General features: G+C 41.4%; 1 protein-coding gene across 1 annotated transcript in view; it reads left to right on the top strand.

The window, feature by feature from the left end:
• LOC136869182 (scavenger receptor class B member 1) overlaps window positions 1–14,114 on the top strand; it is a 123,204-nt gene that overhangs the window by 31,411 nt on the left and 77,679 nt on the right. Inside the window, exon 2 of the mRNA XM_067144833.2 lies at window positions 12,602–12,685. The gene's annotated coding sequence lies outside the window, so the exon portion shown is untranslated. The remainder of the gene's footprint in view (window positions 1–12,601; window positions 12,686–14,114) is intronic.

Here is a 14,114-nt window from a genome sequence, read left to right as displayed (position 1 = left end):
AACCTGCTCTAGATGGTCCAAGGAAAAGAAAGGAAAGGTGAGAATCAAACAGCCAACACTTTTTGGCTCCTATAATAAAGGAATGGGGGGTGTAGATCTAATGGATCAGTTAGTGGCGACATACAGAACCAGAATACGTCAAAAAAATGGTACTGGCCAATCTTTGTTTACTTACTGGACGTTTGTATTGTCAATGCATGGCTGATAATGCGTAAAGTCTTGCCGGATGATGATAAATCGCAAAGTCTCCTGAAGTATCGAAGGGATGTATGCGTTAGTTTGCTGAAGACGCATGGAACTGTTTCTAGAAGGGGAAAACAACCGTGTGATCCCAACATAGATAGTCGCTTCGACGGAAGGAACCACTGGATTATTTCCGTGAGCACGGAAAAAAAATGTCGCCAGTGTTCAGGTAAAGCAAAATTCATGTGCGACAAATGTGATGTAGGCCTGCACCCGAAATATTTCAAGGCCTACCATTCATACTAGGAAAACAGTTGCAGTATTATGCCTTAGGCAGTTTCTTTGAAGAACTCTACAGAAATGTGATAGAAGTACAGAATTTTTAGAAAAAAGAATGTTTGTATCAACATTTGAGCATGTTTCTTGTATGTAAGTGTATATGTAACTGATATTCTGACAAAATCAACAATAAAGAAACAATCGTTGTGTTGTACTGGTCTTCTATTATTGAGTCTTCTCTACCTCTCCCTCTTCCTCAGTGTATTTTATCCTTGCATGAGATCCGATTTTTCGGATCGCATCTCCCTACCAAAGTACGCAATATCGCGTGTTCTATGCTAAATGTATATTTAATGTACTTACATATGGTTCGGAAAACACAAAAAACTTAACTAAAATGCGACCAGGAAACTTCATGCACTAATGGGTTAACCTACGGACGTGAGGACAATGCAGAGGCTCTAGAATGGATAACAAGTTTGGACATTAAAATATGGGTAATGTACTTGCTTTCCTGTTTCTGTATATATATGCCATACGATAAATAAATAAATAAATAAATAAATTCATTCATTCATTAAATAAATAAATAAATAAATAAATAAATAAATAAATTCCTTATTACTGATGTAATTTTCATTGTGGTAAATTAAGCTGCAGGTTATGTGATATCTTGACAAATTTTGAATATTTGCTGGTTTTATAAATGTGTACATTTGCTTCAATGATATTTTAATTTGATAAACTGCGCGTTATTTCATGGAAACAGTAAACCGGAATTTATTATCAAGCACCGATTACGATATGCCGAATCTAGGCCTGTATAGTGAGCTACGTTTATAGGTACATCATTTTAAGAACGCATAATTTCGTGGCATACATGTATACAATTTACAGCAATGTTTCCAGAAACTGTTTTTCACTCGTATTGTGTTACCGATCGCTAATTGCATGTATTCAGCGCCAGAGTTAATATTTGTCGGCTGTTATTATACACTCATTTTTATTGCTATCCCGGAGATTTACTGACCTCGGAAAGACGTGTCAGTGATCCTAATGTCCTTATGCTTTGAGTGAACATGTCTCTATATTTTTAACTATTCCAATGTGCCATTAACTGCAATTTAAAATTGACTATATTATCATTGCTTCACCATAAGGAGAGCTCTAGGATGGGTACGCCAACATGGCGGACCGCGCGCTCAACTTGCGTACTTTCTCCTGCAGCGGAGAGCTGCCATCAGCGATCCATGTATAGAGATCAGTGAGGTACGCATAATGAATGAATAGTGGCGCTCACGATTCCTGCTGTTTTCTAGCCCGTAATCACACGTCTCGTTATGGTCCGATGTATTTCAGAATTGTAGCAAACACACCGGGATGTATAAAACTAGATCGCAAGGGGCTGGTGGATCACATGATTGGTCAACACGTATCACAAATTTTACAATAATATCAGCACTAGCTTGGTTAGCTGACCGACCCATCGGTGTAGGGGGCAACGAGTTCGCCTGTCACCCGGCGGCCCCGGGTTCGATTCCCGGCTGGGCCAGGGGTTTTTAATTGTAAATGATAAATACCTCTGGCGTCCGGCTCCATGGCTGAATGGTTAGCGTGCTGGCCTTTGGACACGGGGGTCACGGGTTCGATTCCCGGGAAGGTCGGGAATTTTAATCTTAATTCGTTAATTTCGCTGGCACGGGGGCTGGGTATATGTGTCGTCTTCATGATCATTTTATCCTCATCACGACGTGCAGGTCGCCTACGGGAGTCGAATCAAAAGACCTGCAGCTGGCGAGCCCAACATGTCCTCGGACACTCTCAGCACTAAAAGCCATACGCCATTTCCACTTAAATATCCCTGGCCTGGGGACTGGGTGTTTGTGTCGTCTTTAACGTTCCTTTCCTCACATGCATCACAATACACTTCCTCCATTCCAATTACACGCAGGTTCATATCGCATGGTGCAAGTAGGGGCAAAAGATCTATATAGGTCGATGCCCCGAACAAATAGCATTAAAAAAAAAAAAGCTTGGTTAGCCGGTTTCTTCAACCTACGACAGGCATCAATCATGTCGTCACTTATATTAATGTAAAGTGTGCGACCAACGTCCTTAATAACAGAAACAGTGTTTAACAGTGTTTACATTTTGCTTTTCGGGAATAACAAAGACTTCAAAACTGTTACGCCTACCATGTTGTTCTAAATCATCTATATTTATATTTACTAAAGCAGAGTTTTCGCCCTTTAGCCCCTCTGCTGTCAGCAAACGTGCCTTAAGTGTTTCCCCTTGACTTCCCAGAAGTTTTGAGGTAACTTATCATCCACTTTTTCATGAGCTAAATCAAGGGACTTACCCAGATCCTTCTCGACATTCTTGTTCGATTATTGAAGATCTCCAACTTCTTGGCTAATGGTCAATAGTGTACTTTATTTTTCGATGCGATATTGAGATTCATCTGGGAAATCCACCTTCACATTTTGTAGTAGAAATGGGAATGCTGTTGATGTGTTTATGTATGTTTGTACATTATATTTATGCCATACTCGCGGTGTAGGGCTAGCATACCTGTCTCTTACCTCCAGGCCTCGAATTCGATTCCCGGCTATTCCAAGGATTTTAATGTTCTGGACTGGGAGCTAGAACGGGGTTCGCGTAGCCCCGTGAGACCAACCGAGCAGCGAATGATAAGAGACGCAGTGGACCCGGCCGCTAAAACAAAGCAGTGTATTTGAAGATTTATTCATGATGACCACGTGAAACACCAGAAGAACAGGAGTCGCCTTGGCATGCCAAAGAATGTAATGGGATGTTGGCGCCTCGGATTGTTTTGTTTACTTGTTTGTTTGCCCTGTGCTACTCCAGTCGATGTGACAACCGCGGCCAGCATCATTTATGAATGAATACAAACTATGACGTGTTCTAAAGAGCGAATAGGGGAAAGTGACTGGATGTATATACCGTATAGACTTGTGAAGGCCATTCTCTCCCCTCCAGCTGTAGACGATCTTAACATTGACCGGCCGACTCAGTGACGTAAGAAGTCATCAACACATGCTCGAAGGCATGGAGGAGGGAATCATAATGGAAAAAAATTAATGACTTCCCTCCTAATGCTTCTTCTCAATTTAAGGACCTGTTCTATCTTTATACTGTCACCCTTGAACAGCCTTTTGCAGATATCTCCGTCGGCAAGATTTTGAAAAATACCGGTAATACTAATGAGGACCTGTGAAACAAGATGACAGATATTGAGGATTGATAGGTACACAAAGTGATGACTAGGATGGTCACTTGTAAGTGGAAGACAGCGATGGCGCAGTCAGATCTGTGTAATGCAGAACGTCGACATCAATTTTGACGACACTTCATACATCAGTTTTCTTCAAACGTCTCCCTTTGGTCCAGGGGATCCCGGGTTCGATTCCCGGCCGGGTCGGGGATTTTAACCCGGGTCGGGGCTGGGTGCTTGTGTGCTGTCTCATCATTAGAATCCATCATAGGGAGGGCCCCATCTTCATAGAAGCGCAGGTCGCCTAAACGGCGTCAACTAGAGCTGGCCTCTTCGCAGGCCACACGCCATTATTATTATTATTATTATTTATGTTCCACCATTGTCTTCAAGTCTTTTACAGTACATATTCGTAGGTACCTTATACTAGTTGGTATACGAATAAGGAAAATAATAATAAAACGAGAATATGAAAAAATCTAACGAGACTGTGTTGAGGTCACGGCCGCACGTAGAGTACGTACCGCGTGATTGGTAATGCCGAAATGAAGTATCTAGTTAGTATGGGTTCGAAATTTTATTGTTGGCATCTTTTCTTAATTTTAAACACATTCACACACCTTCAAGGCCATAAGTTCCAAATCAGTTTCTACCGATGGAGTAGCTAGGCCTAGTTGTGCTTGACTGAGGCTCCAGCAGCACGGAAGTTGCATCACGGCGCTCGGCTGCCCCAGCTTTGAGACGCCCCCGACAAACCTTTTGACTCTCGTGGTTACATTAGACTCTCTAGGGTTCTCAAATCAGCTATATATATTCTTGTATGGCCTTTCAATAATTTGCATACCATTCGTAGTCCATATGTCACGACAGTTTGCGAAGGAAAGACTTTTTCACACTCTTTCGCACTAAATCTTCTCAGAGATTGGCTAATTTGATTTGATTTATATAAAATCAAACTACACCTCACATGACGCGCTACAATGCCGGAATCCAGAACTACACTCATTTTTAACCGCGCGGTGCAGTGATTTTATTACCTCAAGATAGCAACACAGTTGCATCACCCGCTGACGTCAGACTCTTGTTGCTAGACTCACTTGCCCTTCCTCTTTAAAATAAAGATATTGAGCATTATCGTTGTATAGACATTGTTTCGGGTTTACAACTTCCATTTCTTTGTAACTTTGTCGTGCTGACTACACGACACCTCGTAATTTGCAGGCCTTCAGGCTGAGCAGCGGTCACTCGGTAAGCCAAGGCCCTTCAAGGGTTGTAGTGCCATGGGGTTAAGTTTTTTCTTTGTAACGCTGTTCAGCCCAGAAACTATAGACATATCCAGCGTCAAAAAATCTGTAGTTCTGAATCGTAGGAATGTTCCATTAACGAATGTTCAATGACAGTGTAGAAAATATCATATTCTTACTGTATATTAAAATAGTTAACAATTATTTTCCTTAATTATTTATCCATGCAATTATACTTCAAGAAGTTTGTCAGTATATTTCCCAATATATGTATTTCCCAATCGCTATAGATTGTGTAGTGTGTTATTAATTGTTCAAATTTAATTTTGTTGCTTTTTTTTATGTAGTTAAACTTTGTCCTTTTGGCAATCCAGAATGTCTGCAAAGTCGTTGAGTTTCTCAACAAATATATAATAAATAACAATAACCGGGCGAGTTGGCCGTGCGCGTAGAGGCGCGCGGCTGTCAGCTTGCATCCGGGAGATAGTAGGTTCGAATCCCACTATCGGCAGCCCTGAAAATGGTTTTCCGTGGTTTCCCATTTTCACAACAGGCAAATGGTGGGGCTGTACCTTAATTAAGGCCACGGCCGCTTCCTTCCAACTCCTAAGCCTTTCCTATCCCATCGTCGCCATAAGACCTATCTGTGTTGGTGCGACGTAAAGCTCCTAGCAAAAAATAATAATAACAATAATAATTAAAAAACAAATTATTTTTTCACCGTTACTCACTATTCGTGATAAAATGTGGAAGTGAATGAGTGATATTGACGTCAGGAGTCACTTCCTGTTCGCGAGCTTTTCTCCTAAATACTTATTTTATGAATGTTTTTCTTTCTTGACCGGGCGAGTTGGCCGTGCGTGTAGAGGCGCGCGGCTGTGAGCTTGCATCCGGGAGATAGTAGGTTCGAATCCCACTATCGGCAGCCCTGAAAATGGTTTTCCATGGTTTCCCATTTTCACACCAGGCAAATGCTGGGGCTGTACCTTAATTAAGGCCACGGCCGCTTCCTTCCAACTCCTACGCCTTTCCTATCCCATCGTCGCCATAAGACCTATCTGTGTCGGTGCGACGTAAAGCCCCTAGCAAAAAAATTCTTTCTTGACGTACCATGTAAATACGGGCAGACTTTTCATATATTATTTTACGGATAAAAGTTGAGTAGTTTCATAGTGTCCAAACCATACTGTTCTCGACTCAAAACTTTATGTACACTTGGTTCCCTTTTTCTGCAGTACATTCACAACTATATCCAGGCCGGACTGAAGAAACTCAAATACGTCAGCCTTGTACCAGTAGATTTACCGGCAAGTGATAGAACTTCTGCGCGACTAAACTGTGGCACATCATTGGCTCAAAAAATCTTTACTGGGACGTAAAATTAATAACACTATTTACTGTCGATTAATTTATAGGAAACGTTTACGTTATAAAAATGCACCGTCATAATTCTACATATATGCAAGCCAGAATCTAGGAACTCAAATACGACAGCCTCTTGTCAGTAAAATTACCGGTAAATGAAAGAACTGCTGCGGGACGAAATTGAGGCCCTTTGATGTTTCCCCAAATAGTTGATGGGGCCTAATATAATAATAATAATAATTCATGGTCAACTCAAGGATGCTCCTTCCACAATACCACTAGAAGACCCCATCATCAGAAAGGTCCCGGTGGTCAGGTACCTAGAAGAGTGGATCGTAGCAAACCAGAGTGAAAACCTAGCCATAGGCACCAAGTGCACCAAGATTGAGTGGACCTATCACTCCTGCAGAAGCATCTAAGCGTCAAAGTACTTCTCCAAGGACCTCAAACTTAGCCACTATAATGCAATAGTAAATCCATCTGTTCTCTACGCCTCTGAGTGTCTCGCGGTGAATAGGAAAGGTCCTCTCAGGAAACTAGAACTCAAGAAAGAAAGAAAGAAAGAAAGAAAGATCTTGAGGAAAATACTGGGACCCGTAACAGAAGACCTATAAGAACTGGGCACAACGACGAGCTGTACGAACAACAGGAGGACGTAGTCACGTGTATAACAAAAAGACGCTTGCTCTTTTATGGGCACCTAACCCGCATGAACCCCTGCAGACTTACCAAAACGATCTTCGCTGTGTCAGGTAGAAGGAAAGAACAAGTGGATTTCTTCGGTCAATTGGGGATCCTGCATGAGTCCATACACGACCACCCACAGTTTCAACAAGCCATCCAGCGGGGAATTTTTCTAACGTCACTTCCATATTGTCACAGCCATGGATGAGACTGGGACTTCAGTGGAAGCTACACTTTGCTCTGACCTATGCAATATGGAAGCTGCTGAGGTATGAGTTGTGCTGTGTAATGGCATTTGGAGAACAGCCAGTGTGTCTGAGGTTATGAAAGGTGTTAGTCATAGGGATAGTCATGCTGCAATAGCACTGCCTGGTCCAGTGAGTACGCCTCATTTTGGTGCTGTCATCGGCTTTTGTGGGTTTCCTATACCTACATAGCCTTTGATGGTGCCATTTGAGGATCGAACCAGCCTCTGTGCTGATGACCTAACAGTTACTAGTAGCAAGAACACAGGAACCAGCAGACTTATGTGGAGGGAGGAATGAAAGCTGGCTCACAGCCAGAAAATGAAGGAGTACTGGAAGAGGAGAAAACAGAAGGCCCAACTGATGAGAAGGTACGAGCTCCGTGGTTCTCAGTAGGCTCTGACGACAAATAATAATAATAATAATAATAATAATAATAATAATAATAATAATAATGACATAGACTCATCTCATGTGTGTACCGGGCGAGTTGGCCGTATGGTTAGAGGCGCGTGGCTGTGAACTTGCGTCCGGGAGATAGTGGGTTTGAATCCCACTGTCGGCAGTCTTGAAGATGGTTTTCCGTGGTTTCCCATTTTCACACCAGGCAAATGCTGGGGCTGTACCTTAATAAGGCCAAAGCCGCTTCCTTCCAACTCCTAGTGCTTTCCTATCTCATCGTCGTCATGAGACCTATCTGTGTCGGTACGACGTAAAGCCACTAGCAAAAAAAGTGTATGTACATCATCTGGACCAGGGGTTTCCAAATGGCGGCCCACGAGAGCATTTTAAGAAGTAATGTGAACAAAAGTTATAAAAATTATTTCATAGCTCGTTCAAAAGTATATTACATTTTATACCCCTTATAGACCAAAGTCAGTCCTCTTTTATGTGAATATACTATTTTTTTAATTTTTTAAATGTTAAAATCCAAATTTCACTCTTTCATGCAATTGTAAAATAGTGCTTTAAAGCACTTAAAATTATGAAACCTTCATTTCAGTTGAAGCATATTATTTCATACTGGCACTTCTGTTATATTTGCAGAATGTTACGAAAATTAGCCTAATTATCAAGTGCGGCCCGCGATCATGACTAAGGTTTCCAGTTTGGCCCCCGAGCCCTTACAAATTGGCAACCCCTGATCTAGACTACCTGTGTATCAGTTTCGACGTTGCGTTTTACTCTAATTAAACCGGATCTTCCTTGGGTGACCTAAGGCTGAGTTTTAGTTAATTTTGTCGGGTAATTACCAAAATTTGTCGCCAGAGATCTTTTATATTCGCCATCATACGACATGGAATATCGAATGGACCTTTTCGCACCGTTCAAGAATCTGACTACCTCTGCTGTGTTCGAACCGGCGATCTTGGGATCCGGAGGCTGCCACTCTACCAGTGGGATGTAGAACCAATGACATTACTTACTGTCGATTAATTTATGAGACACTTTGCATTAAAACTAAAAATAACCCTGTAGTCGTTCGTAACTGTTGATATCCTGATCATAGTTACGGGAACTTTAGTTTTAAGTAGAATCCGTACCATAAAGACGTGAATTTTTATTTTTTAAAATGTCATATCATGTGCACTAAGCGGAATTCTAACTGTGGCCCGGTTGGTGATATTCAGGAGAATGTCACCCGCCTTTGATTATCGACCCCCGTCCTCTTGCCAATGAGGTTACTGCCTGATTACCCCTGTTACTGTGATGTCTACAGAATTGCGTGTAGCAACAGTTAGTAGGCTAGCGTTACAAGGCTTGAAGTGTGGAACGAGCGAGGAAACTAAAAATTCGCCATGGTCTAGAAATGGACTTCCTACAGTAGTTTCTAGGTTACAAAGGTTAATGTGAAATTTCGGGACATATGTAGCACATGGCTCGCACATGTGGCCTTCGTGATATTTGGCACTTACACTATCGGAGGTCACGACTCGATACTTGATCAATTTTCGCCTTGTTACGTCATGGTTTACATGTAAACGTCTTGGTCTGACAATGAAACGCTTCAGTTCGTAGAGAGCAAGGGATTAAGCATCATCAGGAAAACGCAGTGCTCGGTCCACTGCCACCTCCTAGTGGTCCGAATTGTTGTGTGATTTCTACATCACATACACTTATAAGGGGCACGTTTTTTTATTTTATTACGTACACACAATATTCAAGATAAGTCATGTAAGGTGTGGATCTTCTCTATCATTACAGATTTCATATTGTTCTTGGTTGATGTGGAGGGCTTATTCTGTTATACTACGAATGATGGTCATTGGTATTTCTCTGAAGACAATAACCACCACGTAAATCATACGGAAACTGTTTGAGTTAGACCAGATATATTTAAATGCAGTTTTATAGAATGAGCAATTAACATATGCTGCAAATTTATTTATTCATTTATTTATTTATTTATTTATTTGTCGTATTGTTTTAAATTTCTTTGTACTGGCTTTGGTTGATCCTTTCGGGATTGGCTCTTTGAACTTTGATGTATGGGCGCCTTTTCTTCAGAATGAGCATTTTCAAGCGAACCATTCTATGATCAGTGTCTAGTTTCAGACCATTGACCACCTGGATGGCCTTAATGCCTTCAAGTTTGCCTGTCAATATGAAGTCTATTTCATTTCTTGTTTTCCCGTTTGGAGCTAGCCATGTCCATCTACTACTTGGGTTTTTCTTGAAAAAGTTATTTATGACTTTTAACCTTTCCTCCTGTGTAAATTGTATGAGCCTGTCCCCTCTTTCATTCCTTGATCCGTAACCATAAGGTCCTATCGGCTCCTCTTCATCTATTTCTTTGAAACCTATTTTGCTGTTAAAGTCTCCCATTACAATGGTTTTATCCGCTTTGTAATGGCTTAGTGTGTCTTGTAGAAGGTCGCAGAATTTTTCTATTTCTTCCTCCGTGCTAGCTTCTGTAGGCGCATAGGTTTGGATTGTAACAAGTGTATTCCTATTTAGTTTTAGAGATAGTACAATTCTTCTTTCCGAAATCCCTTTTATTTCTTGTACAAGGTAAGGGTGTATTCTGCCCGAAGGCAGGTCCGAACCTCCGCAGAGGTGTGCCTGAGCCGGAGTTTACGTACGGTAGGGTGGCCAGTTCCTTTCCGCTCCTCCATTCCCACCCCCACAGCAACAGCGCGTGGCAACCCATCCAAATCTTGACCACGCCCAATATTGCTTAACTTCGGAGATCTCAGGGGATCCGGTGTTTCAACACGGCTACGATTGTTGGCTATTTCTTGTACGCAATGTTTCAGTTGCTTCTTTATTATGAACCCTACCCCTTTCTGTCCTTTTGTTTCGACTATGTAGCTGAATATATCCCCATCTGACGTTTCTATTATTTCTTCTCCGTATTTTCTGACCTCAATGAGACATAGTACGTCGAATTTTAGGTCAATTAATGCATTCTGGAGTTCCGTTTCTTTTCCTACCGTTCTCCGAGTTCTTACATTCCAGGTGGCGAGTATTAGTTCTTCCTTATTCACAGTACATAACGTTTGTTTGTTACAATTCACCTCCTGGTTGTTTATATTCATTTTTTTTGCATTCAAATCTTTCCCGTTTCTAGTGGCGGGACTGTCCTAGTACATGCTCGGCTCCTCTGGTGCAAGTCTTCCTATTTGATGCCCTACCGAGTTCGATAGCTGCAGTGGCCTAAGTGCGGCCAGTATCCAGTATTCTGGAGATAGTGGGTTCGAACCCCACTGTCGGCAGCCCTGAAGATGGTTTTCCGTGGTTTCCCATTTTCACACCAGGCAAATGCTGGGGCTGTACCTTAATTAAGTCCACGGCCGCTTCCTTCCCAGTCCTAGCCCTTTCCTGTCCCATCGTCACCATAAGACCTATCTGTGTCGGTGCCACGTAAAGCCAATAGCAAAAAAATTGATTCCCATGGGTGACCTGCACGTCGGGATGTGGAATGATGATAATGAAGCAGAGAGAGGGTGAAACACGGTGTTGGCACATAGCCTACTTCTGTCGAATAACACCAAGGGGTTTGCTCAAGGCTTTGCGTCTCCATCCGACGGATGAACCACTGTCAACAGCGTCATATGCCCTCATTCGCTAGGAACACTACGGAGAGGTTTGGAATCGAATCCAGGCTTTTGGCATGCAATATAGTGATTAGAAATTGTATACCACCACCTCTCCTACTGTGCCGGCCAACATCTTGATGGTGAAAATTTTGTCCACCAACGGGACCTAAAACGGATAACCACGGTGTAACACCATGAAGACTTGACGTCTTATCAATCATTGACAGCAGGCGGGCTAACATATCCTAAATTTAATGGCAATGAACATTTCCCCGTAAGGTAAACGTTAGTGGTACAATTATTTTCTGAAAAATAGCTGGGTGGCTCAAAGCAGTTAGATGATGATGACCGTGCGTATGCTCTGTAGTAATATACAGATGATTTTATTTTAAATCTACCTAAAACCCTTTATACTGGAACACTTTCTCAAGTTCCACAAACCTAATCTGCTACAGTAACACGTAAAATATAATCATAAATGAAACTATTAGAGTTTTAATGCTCCAGTAGTGTTTAAAAAAGGAGCTGAAATATTCTTCTTCCTCTTCTTCTTCTATCGCTTCTCCCAAACCTGTGAGGTCGCGGGTGTGAACTTTGTCGCACATGTGGATTTGGTCCTGTTTTACGGCCGGATGCCCTTCCTGACGCCAACCTTATATGGAAGGACGTAAGCACTATTGCGTGTTTATCTGGTGGTTGGTAGTGTAGTGTGTTGTCTGAATATGAAGAGGAAAGTGTTGGAACAAACACAAACACCCAGTCCCCGAGCCAGAAGAATTAATCAAACACGATTAAAATCCTCGACCCGGACGGGAATCGAACCCGGGACCCTGTGAACTGAAGGCCTCAACGCTGACCGTTCAGCCAATAAGTCAGTCGTACCGAAATATTATTATGCAGTATGAAATCTTGATCATCTATACACAAACGTGCATAGTATTAAGATATAATATTTTATTAGCACAAACGAGGACACTCCCGGAGTTCTGTACAGAATCATCCAATATTTTCATGCTGTGGACAGCCTATGTAACAGCAAGTGTAAAGCGATCTTCTGATGTCTAAATTGATAAAAATAAAGAATGACATAATAGTATATTTGGACATCCATCACTTAGTGTTGCTCAAACCGTAAACTACAGTATTATAGACCTAGACCTGCGTATAAAACTTAACTACTATTGCAAGGTACAACTGTTTAGCAAAGCTTATTACATAAAGGACGGTAATGTAGTATGTACAAATTTACAGCAATATATTATGATTATGTTACTGTGCTATGTCTATGTGTGTTAGAAAATACTTCATTCATGTAACTTTTCACAGGGTAATCTGGGTTCGTGCCAATACACGTCAGAACTATAAAGTCCAGCCTTCAACTCAGCAGAGGCATCCTGAATCAGAGTTCAGGTAAGACACGATTAATAGATCTTTCCTTCGGCTTTTTTTCTTAAATCACTTTTTAAATCAATATTGATGACTATAAATTAATAATACTATCAGACACGTGTCCCATATCAAGGTCCAAAAAGAAAAACGTTGTTGATATGGTTAAAAGTATCGCACGTCTCCTTTGTATGCACAGTATTAGCTGGTAAGAAAACATTATCCATTGGAGAACGATGGAAAATCTACCTTTGGGCAGTGCTAAAAGCATATGCCAGTGAGTAGAAAGGCGGTCTGTAATAGGCGTTGTGTGCTAAAACCTAGTCGTCGTCAGAGTTCACAGTGTGTCAAAAACAGACTTTTAACTTGCACTGCGACCATTGAGTGAAGAACTAGGCGCTAATCGAATACAAAATTTCACTTCATCTAAAAGCAAAATCGAACTCCTGTGTGGTAACCCAATCAGGACGGCCAGATGTGTAACTTGAATACTGCATGTTGACTAATATATAGTGATGATTGGTTGAAGGTGATGGAATACAAACAAATCTTTTGATTATGGCTGCATACATACATACATACATACATACATACATACACACTACACTTGCGGAGTGGTCGCAGGTGGGATGAGTTCAAGCGTCACACACTCTTCAACTGGTAAGTTCAGTCTAAAAGGGATTATACACCTACTACGAATTACATAAAAGCAAACTGTTTTCTCTAACTACATCTACAAACAGCTATGATGCGAATGAGTTCTGACAACACAAGTTTCCCACATTGCTTGCCAATACATTTTGAATTGACTTACGAACTCACTGACACGAACCAAGACTGTGAGCGGAAGAATACTTCCAACGACACGATGTTGACACATTAAAAGAGCATGAAATATCACTGATATCAATCGAATTTTAAATCACTATTTTAGGATCAAAAACGATAATGGCTTATCAACTGCGTTACTAGGGTTGGAAAACGAATAATTTTGCAAGGATTTGGTAGCCATCTTACATAAAATAAGCAAATGATACAGTAAGATTTTCGGATGTCTTACTTCAGATAATACTTGTAAATTTGTTCAACTTCCATACGCTTATAGCTTCATCTATGACTGTAGAAACGTTTGTGAGATCTTCCCCAATTTTGAAATCTTTGCTTGTATAGACTAAACGGAGATTAATAATCACAATCATCATGTCAACCACAATAAATCCTCCACGTCATTCAGAATTTGTCTACAATGTGTCCTACTGTATTGTTTGCCTCTCCTTGTCTGCCCTCTACTGCTGCGAAATCAGATTTCACTTGCTGGTCGCCCTGGTAGTTTCTTGCCATCTAGCATATTTCTGATGACAGTTCCATTTCCGAGATGAATGTGGCCTAGCCAACGTAGTCCCCGTCATCTTACAACAGCTACAATATTAGGATTGCTGCAGATCTTCCTTAA

The sequence above is a fragment of the Anabrus simplex genome, chromosome 1, assembly GCF_040414725.1.
Source record: "Anabrus simplex isolate iqAnaSimp1 chromosome 1, ASM4041472v1, whole genome shotgun sequence".
In the NCBI taxonomy this organism is placed as follows: domain Eukaryota; kingdom Metazoa; phylum Arthropoda; class Insecta; order Orthoptera; family Tettigoniidae; genus Anabrus; species Anabrus simplex.
Note: the sequence above shows the minus strand (reverse complement) of the source record. Positions and strands in the feature narration are given on the sequence as shown.